This window comes from Momordica charantia (genome assembly GCF_013281855.1).
Source record: "Momordica charantia cultivar OHB3-1 chromosome 7 unlocalized genomic scaffold, Mcharantia_2.0 BLBB01000007.1, whole genome shotgun sequence".
NCBI classification, from domain to species: Eukaryota; Viridiplantae; Streptophyta; class Magnoliopsida; order Cucurbitales; family Cucurbitaceae; genus Momordica; species Momordica charantia.
Genome location: NW_028275165.1, coordinates 11225264 through 11235030, shown reverse-complemented (window position 1 = coordinate 11235030; position 9767 = coordinate 11225264). Strand labels below are relative to the sequence as shown.

General features: G+C 39.4%; 1 long non-coding RNA gene across 1 annotated transcript; it reads left to right on the top strand.

The window, feature by feature from the left end:
• Positions 1–3447: 3447 nt before the first annotated feature.
• LOC111024005 (uncharacterized) lies at positions 3448–6138 on the top strand. Its single transcript, XR_002603263.2, has 2 exons — positions 3448–4234; positions 5834–6138. It is a non-coding gene; the product is annotated as an uncharacterized LOC111024005 (long non-coding RNA).
• The last annotated feature ends 3629 nt before the right edge of the window (positions 6139–9767 follow it).

Below are 9767 nucleotides of genomic sequence, written 5' to 3'. Positions count from 1 at the left end.
AGAAAGAGGGAAGAGACCGACCTACCAAGGGTTCGAGCTGCCTTCAGATCGAACTCCAAGAATTCAAGGAACGTAAGGTATGAACTGAAGGATTGGGGGTATTTATAGCCCGTCGGAGGAATTTCCCACCGTACACGTGTAATCAACGAGCGGCTAGGATCCTCTATGAGATCCGAAGCGTCGGAATATTTGAATATTCCGACGATAAATCTTCCGCAACGGTTGTATTTTCCCACGAATAGGAAGTCGCCACGTGTCCAAAGCAAGTCGAATGAACTTCTCTGCCAGGTCGAGATCGGACCAGACAGAGAGGGGGCCAATTTTTGGGGATTAAGTACCCTGGACACGTGGAGGACCCCTATTGGTGCTCCAAGATGGCCCATGAGTCATGCCTAGCTCGGATAGCCGAGATGGCTGCCACCAACGCCGGCGAGAGCTAAGTATGAGGGCCGAGGTGAACCTGGCTCAGGTCCGACCTGTCCAGAGGCTCGGTAGGGGCCGATGTGAGCAACTGTCTGCAGCGTGATTACCGGACGTAACCGTTGGTCCCGAGATCACCGGGCGTAACCGACGGTCCCGGGATTACCGGGTGTAACCGTCGCGAGATTGGCGGGACTACCACCCATAAGTAGAGGACCTCACTCCACGATCAGGTACGATGATTTCTGGCTTGGAACTGAACTTGGAATCCGACCTATAATGACTTGATCGTCGGAGTGCTCACCTTTTTGTGCAGGTCCGCCCAAAGGTTCAGGTCGGTACGGAGGCCGAGTTCGAGCTACAATCAGGAACACACTGTTGTGCACATCTTTGCATAAACACACTCTCTCATCTTTGCAGCACTTTTTCCTCCAAGGATTTGTTTTTTTTAAGATAGACCTTAGTAACTCCCCCTAATTTCTTTTTACAATGAACTTCTTAACTAACCCTAGCATAATGTGATTCTACATTGATTTTTTCAGAATTTGCACCACCTATGGATAGATTTCTTTTAGGGTTCATTCTTAAACCTTCCTCAAAATTTCTTCCTTGTTCCCTAGGATCAAAAACTAGCTTTTCACGAGAAATCCTCGGAGGTTCTAAAGGAATCATACCCGGTTTAGTTGGCGGCGGCAACAACACCTTCTTCTTCCCCTTATCTCTGTCACATTGATTGGAGAAGGAAGAGCCTTCCATGGTTCTTTAGCTTGCTTCACGATCAACAAAAAAAAAAAAAAAACTCCTCCAACAAGCCCTATGTGTGCTAAAAAAGAGAGGGAGGTGAGAGACATGAAGATTCTTGAAGATTTCTTGAGAGTAGATTTGAAAACAAAGTGAGGGAGATGTGAGGAAATCACAGATGAGGGTTTTTTGAAAACTTAAAGCTTTATGTTTTATGTATTAAAACATTTTAAAAACAAAATAGGGTTTAATAATGGACCCCTTTTGATTTAAAAATAACCCAAAACCCATTTAAAACACAACCCAAATAAAGCCCATGGAAATCATGCCCAAAACTAGAATTTTTTATTTTTTTTTCTTAAATTGTTCCTGGTGCAATTTGGACGTGGGTCAGATCTTGATCTTGCAAATTCAAATGCAAAAACAAAAATTACATTTGGATCCAACCGAGGGACTATTTTTGCTGTTTTTTCATGTATCTTTCAGTAGTACAGAGGTTTTGCCTCTGTCAATATGCTCACAAAAATATTTATTTACTCGATGCCTATTTACCTTAAAAATATTACTTTTCAAATCACTCAAATTCACAGCTCCATGTGGATTATAACGTTCAACTACAAATGGGCCCGACCATCTAGACTTAAGCTTACTTGGAAACAACCTTAATCTAGAATTGAACAATAATACTAAGTCTCCAGGTTCCAAATTGTTATCCACTATTTTCGTATCGTGCCACTTTTTGGTTTGTTCTTTATACATCTTAGCATTCTCATAAGAAAATTGATGAAACTCATCCAACTCATGTAACTGTAGCAACCTTGCTTCACCTACAGCAAAATAACTCAAAACTTAGATTCTGCGTAGCCCAAAATGCTCTATGCTCTAATTCTAGCAGAATATGACATGTTTTACAAAAAACAATGAGATAAGGGGACATACCTAAAAGAGTTTTATAAGCGGTTATATACGCCCACAAAGCATCATCAAGTTGAATAGCCCAGTCCTTCCTATTCACATTCACAAACGTCTTTAAAATTGATTCTATTGTCTTATTTGATATCGCCGCAATGCATTTAGTTGAGGGTGATATGCAGTAGCAATCTTATGATGAATGTTATATTTTTTTAACAAATTACTTACTGCTCTATTTAAAAAGTGTGTGCCCTCATCACTAATGAAGCATCTAGGTGTACCATATCTAGGGAAAATAAATTTTTGCAAGAAGAGAGAAACTACCTTGGCATCATTAGTCGGGGTGGCCAAAGCCTCGACCCATTCCGAAGCATAGTCCACAGCCAAGAGAATGTAATTCTTACCGAATGAAGGTAGGAACGGACCCATGAAGTCGATGCCCCAAACATCGAAAAGTTCAACTTCCAGTACTGGGTTTAAGGGCATCTCATGTTCTTGTGTCAAGTTACCTGGTCTTTGACAACGGTCACAACTTTGAGTGAATATGTGAGCATCTCAAAATAGGGATGACCAAAAGAAACCAATTTGGAGGACATTCGCTGCTGTTTTACGTCCAATGAAATGTTCACCATATGGTGATTTGTGGGATGCTTCCATAATCTTCTTCTGTTCATGCTCAGCAACACAGCTACGGAGAATATTGTAAGGTCTTAATTTAAACAAGAAAGGTTCATCTCATCTATAAAACCAAACATCATGAAATAACTTCTTTATCTGGTGCTTACTCAAATCATTAGGAATTATACTGCTAACCAGATAGTTTGCATAATCTGCATACCAAAGGACTTTAGAAATAGCTAACAGATGCTCACCCACAAACTTCTCTTTAATTTCCAAGTTGTCATGTTGCAAAGAAGACTCTAGCCTAGACAAATTGTAACGCCCCGCGTTCTCTGACTCGTTTATTTTAAGAGATAAATAGTGTCTTTGGATTTTTCCCTAAGTTGATAACTTTAATTCTTGGATTTTCTAACTTTGAAATTCTAATTTTTGGCTAAATTATAATTAAGTTTAATTTCATTGGATTAAGATAATTTAAGTTCTCGACCTGTGTAGGAGATTTTTTTTAGTTAAATCTTAAATTCAGGGGTTTTAGGATTTCCCTTCCTAAATTCTACTTTTTCTTGAATTATTATTCTGGGGTTTTAGAGTTTAAGTTAACTATTTTATTCCGGGTTGTTGTGGGGTTTATTTTATTTCTAAAGCATAATTATTGGGCTTTTGTGTTATTTAGTTGGGCCTCCTTTAAGGATAAGGGGTTGGACTTTTAGTTTTAAAACAAAGAGAATGTAATAAAAAAAAAAAGGGAAAACAAATTTAGGGCACCATCTCATTCTCTTTCTTCCTCTCTGTTGTAGCCGCCTCCTTCCCCCCACCCCAACTTCTTCTGTTTCATCACTCTCTCGGTCGTTGCCCCTTGCCGACGTTATCTCCGACGACCTACCCATCAGTTTCGACGGCAGCGAACCAAAGATCCGACGTGATCATGAGATCCCGTTAGCGTTAAGCATTCAGCAGTGGTTCGTTCATCTCGAACAATGGTGACGCGTGACCCTCGTTGTAGAAGCAATAAATTTTTTTGACGTGCGACGACGTGGTTCTCGACTGCAGCAGCGTCTTGACGATTTTTGCTTTAGATCTGACTACCAAGCTTTCGATTTGCACGACCTATGGTGGCCCGAGCCAAGAATCGACAGCGATTCTACACCAGGCGCGGCGGTTCGGTGAACCCGTAGTGTTTGAGATGGTTTTTCAGCGTTGGGTAGCGTCTCGGCTGTTTGACGGCAGCACACGACATGTAGCAGACGAGATTCGGCGGCTTGTGTCGTGTCTTCAACATCCAGCGGCGTCGGTAGCAGATTCAACGCATTTTCCCCTATTGCAAAACATGGACAACAACGCTTTTGTGGCGTTTTATTCTTTCCAGCGATATTCGGCATTACCCGTTGTTTTTCGACACCGGATCAACAAACCCGAAGCCTTTCGAACTCGATCTTAGAAGCTCGAACCTTTCCGGAAGTGACCCAAGCATAACCCAAGTGTTTCGGTGTGGGTTGGTAGGAACCCTTCGGTGAGCTTGGTAGCGCATTAGAACTTTGTTGTAAGTAGTTTCTTACTGGAGGGATTGGTTGTTGTGTGCTGATATGATATGGTTGTTTGCTCGTGTGCCCATGTGTGATATTTGCATGATTGCTTATCGTTGTTATCATTTAGTAAACGTCATTGTTGATAAAACTGTTGATATATCTCAGGAAAATTATGTGGTTGTGTGAATAAATTGTAACCAAGTAATCTTGGATGACTATGTTTGAATTGTGGTTATGTTTTAATTGGTTTTCATGATGAAAATTGTATACTGGTACTATAATCTGTTGTTTCGAAAGCATATTGAAGATTTATGAGAAATCAGTTGTGTTTGATGTATGCTGGGTATCTATCGATTATATTTTGGTTAAGATGTTGGTTGTGCCTCTTCTGTGAACGATGCCTGTTGGAGCTGTTGGATCATGCTGGACTATTTTAAATTGATTGGTTTTTACATATGATCATTTTGGTGTATCGCATAGTGGACTGTTATGAGATTGTTGATGCATGAGGCATGGCGTAGTAGCAAGTAGGACTCTTGTGAAAGTTTTGAGACATAACAAAGTAAGTAGACAAGGGGCGTGTGCGTGCGTTAATGTGTGTTAGTTGGTTTTGGTTTCTAATGTGTTGTTTTGTGATGTTTGATGTTGTTTTGATACGCTATTGTGTTAGGTAACTCTCGTTTGTGTTAATCTGTATACTTGGTGTAGTGTTGAATATTCGTCGGTGATAATGGTGGAATTTTGTCTTGTTAGACTGCTGAGAATTGTTGTGGAATGATGTGTGATTACCAAGGGATGCTTGTTAAAATGGAATTATTGCGATTATGTTTTCTTATGATGTGGGCGTGCTAGTATAGTTTATAAAAATGTTTCTTTATGATGTGAGCGTGCTGGTCGGAGTCATATTATTTTCTTATGAGATGTGGGGGTTATTGAAGCATATTTTCGGACCCTGTTCGCAGGCTAGGGGTTGAGGTGGAGTTGGTTATGGTAAGGGGCGTTGGATTTTTGGGGGAAGTGAATGGGTGAGTGTCAGGGCCTCGGGTATAAATGGTCGGGGGCTGATACATCACTAACTGAGTATCGAGACCTCGGGTAAAAACAGTCGAGGGTCGATACGAGCAGTCTTTTGGAAGGAATACTATTGGGGCCTTGGGTAAAAATGGTGAAGGGCCGATAGATGGTGAAGTCATCGGGGCCTTGGGTAAAAATGGTCAAGAGTCGATGCACAGTTCAAGGCCTTGGGGATAAATGGCAAGGTCGAACGCCAAGCCTCTGTAGACGAATGTCGGGCTTCGGGGATAAATGGCAAGGGCCGATACGATTCGAAGGAGTAAGCCTTGGAGGAATCAAGAGAGAGAACTAGTGTGTTAATTTGTAAGGATGAGTTTGACATGTACGGTACATGTATAGTTAAACATTTGCATAAACTGCTTCTTGTGATATGTTTTTATTTATTCAAAGCTCGAGAGTTGTGCTAAGCATGATATGTTGATTCCTTGATAAGCATGATATGTTGTTTCCTTGATAAGTATGCTGTTGTGCGTGACCCTTCAGATAAGGGCTGCTTACTGAGTACTGTGGTTGTACTCATCCCTCTTTTTCCCCTCTAGTTGCAAGTGTCGAGCTAGCTCTTGGGATGGTGATGGCGAGGAGAAGACTTGATTAGAGAGACCATTTAACTCTGCATCGTTAAGTTCCAAGTTGAATAGGATAGCTATAGTTGTTTGTTTTTGGCTTAAGTCTGTTTTTAGATTAATAAAGTGTATTGTGAAGTCCCATATTTAGAGGATGTCCTAGGATTGATAACTCGTTGTCTTGAGAACCGTAATTTTATGTAGCTACTTGACTTGTGGTGACGTAATACGTTGAGGATATTTATCAGTATAATGCATTTGTTCAAGTTGAACTTGAGTTATCTTTTGCTTTGTTGTTTTTGTGAAAGTTAGATTCGCGTAGTGGATGGTTTACGATTAGTGAAGTTTTCATTGAGAAGTTCGTAAAGTTAGTTTGTTATCAAATTATTAACTGTGAAGGATTTGAGTTTCGTTAGAACGTTGGTGGTGTTTGGGCTGTTTAGTGCAAGTTTTTGTAAGTGTTATTGATCAGAGTAGCGTAGCGGAAGCGTGGTGAGAGTTGGTCATAATTTATACGTCTAGTGGTTTAAATTCTCTAGTACGAGTAGGTCGTTTTAGGTGGCTTTTGGTAATGGTCCTCGTTGGGATGTTAAAAAAAAATCCTGGGGCATTACGGTTCATGTGACGCCCGAGAGGAAGGGTACATGAATGAACGGATACCACATCCGAATGAGAGGGATCCTGAGATTATTGAAGAATGGTCAAGAAAGGGTTAAAAAGAATTGATAGTCAGTACCTATACCAACAAGGTGCACCTTCATTTTCGATGGCTCAATCGTAAGAACTCCAAAGTTAAGCCTGCTTGGTTTGGAGCAATGTTAGGTTGGGTGACCTCCTAGTTGCTTTACTAGGAAGCATGTGAGTGAGGACAAAGCATGCTGGAATACCGGGGCAGAGAGATGCCGAAACCGGATTTCGAATCCTGGGCCTGGGGTGTTACACAAATGATCTGCTACTTGGTTTTCTGTTCCTGTTCTATCTTTTATCTCTATATCAAATTATTGTAGCAATAATATCCATCTAATTGACCTGAGCTTAGCTTCTTTTTTATCAAAGAAGTACTTTAATGCAGAGTGATCCCGCAAAGACTATAACCTTAGTCCCAATCAAATGTGAACGAAATTTATCAAATGCGAAAACAACAGCTAAAAGTTCTTTCTCGGTCATAGTGTAGTTTAACTGACTATTATTCAAGGTCTTACTTGTATACTAAACAAGATGAAGAACTTAACATTTTCGTTGACCCAACATTGCACCTACAGCAAAATCACTTGCATCATGCAGTAGTTCAAATGACAAGTTCCAATATGGTTCAATTATGATTGGTGTTGAGCTAAGTGCATCTTTAAGTGTCTCAAAAGCTTCCAAACAATTTTCATCGAAAACAAAGGGTCGATCCACTTCCAACAACTGACACAAAGGTTTAGAAATTTTCGCAAAATCTTTTATAAAACGGCGGTAGAAACCCGCGTGTCCTAAGAAACTTCTAACACCTTTTACAGTAGTATGAGGGGGTAGTTTGGCAATCAAGTCTATCTTGGCCCTATCGACCTCAATTCCTTTTCTTGAAATTCTGTGACCTAAGACTATACCTTCACGTACCATAAAATGGCACTTCTACAATAAAGAACAAGGTTAGTCTCTTCACACCTTTTTAACACAGCTCTAAATTCTCTAAACAAACTTCAAACGACTCACCAAACAAAGAAAAATCAGAAGGGATGTGAACCTCGGAGCGGAAGCGGACCGTTGTTCGTGAAATTTGGGAAACAAAATCAAAAAATTCAAAATGAAAATGCAGGGGAAAACTTTACCTTTGAAGAACGTTTCTTCAACGTTTTCCACCCGAACACTACCATCGTGTCTTCCTCGCTATCCTCTTGGGTCTCGAGATTGTGCTTGTGGGAGCACCTCGTTTGGAATGAAAGAGAGTATTGAGAGAGCTTGAGAGAGATTCAAATGGGAGTTCTTTCTTTTTCGTTCTGTAAAAATTGCAGAACCTTTCTACAACCCAATTGACAAAGAAAAAAAGAATGACGTGGGGTAACTCCCCACGTCATACCAACTTCCCACTCCCCTGCAATTTTGCAGTGAAGTTTAATATTAATATAAATATTAATAATAATAATATATAATTAATATATATATATATATAATATATATATAATATATATATAATTAATTAATTATATTAATTAATAAATATGAATTAATTATTAATCTACTTAATAATTAATTAACATATACATATATCAAATAATTAACACTTAATTATTTATCACATAAATAGCTAGAATCATATTCTAAAGCATTTCTCTCGTATAACCTATAGTTTTAATGTACATCTTATGCACATTATTTTTAACCTATAGTTTTAATATGAATCTTATTCATATTAATTTTATTTGAATCTCATTCAAATAATTTCTCTCATAATATATACTTTTAATTTATAATTAACTATATATTATAATGTATCAATATACATATAATCCCTTAAGTAATTTGAACAATTCAAATTCTTCCAAAAATTTGATCCTCGTTTTACCCGTTATAAGCTAGCAAGGGGACCTAATAGACCTACAGATCTGAAGCTCTAACGATACGAGATTAATCGGTCAAACTCATTTACCGAGTTAATCAACATTCGTTAACTACGGGTCATTCCACTAAAGACCCGCAGTTGCACTCTTCTCACTGCAGAATGTTTTCGTGTCCACGAATATACGACCATTAATGACAAGTCAATCTTTCACGAGTGCTCGTAACTCAAGTTGGGTCAAATTACTGTTTTACCCCTGAGTTACATCTTACTCATTAAATACCACTGCTTCTCTAATGAACAATTCGGTTATGGTCCGACCAATAACCGGAAGTCCCTCTCGGGACAATGAGAGGGTGGGGCCCCTTGTTTAAGTCCCGGAGTCAGCATTTAAGGGAGCACTCATCTACTCTCCTAAAGTCGGAGAGGAGTGAATTCCATCTTGTGAAGTTATGTTCTCAGCTCCCTACTCGGTCCGTCCCCAAAATAGTAGGAATGTTGAGTCGGCAACTTGAGCCACTCTCACCCATACAGATCAAAGGACGAGCCCTCACGGGCAGGAGTCCATAACTCACTCAGGATTGAGAATGAGTTGCCTGATCATCCTAAGAAACAACAATCTATTAGTTAACGGTGTTACATCTAAAGATTGACTGTTTCGTAGTCCGGTCTTATACAAACTCATTGTATAGGATACCCCCACTCGCATGTCTCTAAACGAACGACCTGGATCGAGTCGTCTGTATTCTTTACATAGTGGGCCGTATCCATAGTGTTGCCAGGATAAGGTACCCAGCCTTATCCATATACTATAGACCCTTTAGGTTATTCACGGGACATTATCCACTTGTATATCAGGGTATATCAAATATATACCTCGTATATCAGGGGTATATCAAATATATACCCAGTATATATATTGTCTCGGTTACACTAAAATAACCTCGGATGTTTAGTTTATTGGATTTTGGACAATGTAGTGCAATGAATTCAACAACAAATTTATTGAATAAAACTTCATTGAATATACATTTGTTTTTACATAAATACAAAGTACGAGTTTAGGGCAACACACCCAACAAACTCCCACTTGAACTAAACTCGAGTGGGGTGTATATTATCATAAAGCAAAGGGAAAATACAATAAACTAGGGCATACACTATTCCCATTACATTTCTCCCACTTGCCCTAGACTAATCGTACAAAGCTCGTAGACCTAGACTTTCTAGATGACCCTGAAACACTTTAGCTGTAAGTGCCTTCGTAAAAGGATCAGCAATATTTTGCTCCGAAGCGATCTTTGTGTCAATCACATCTCCTCGTTGCACTATCTCCCGTAAAGGTGGTACTTCATTTCAATGTGTTTG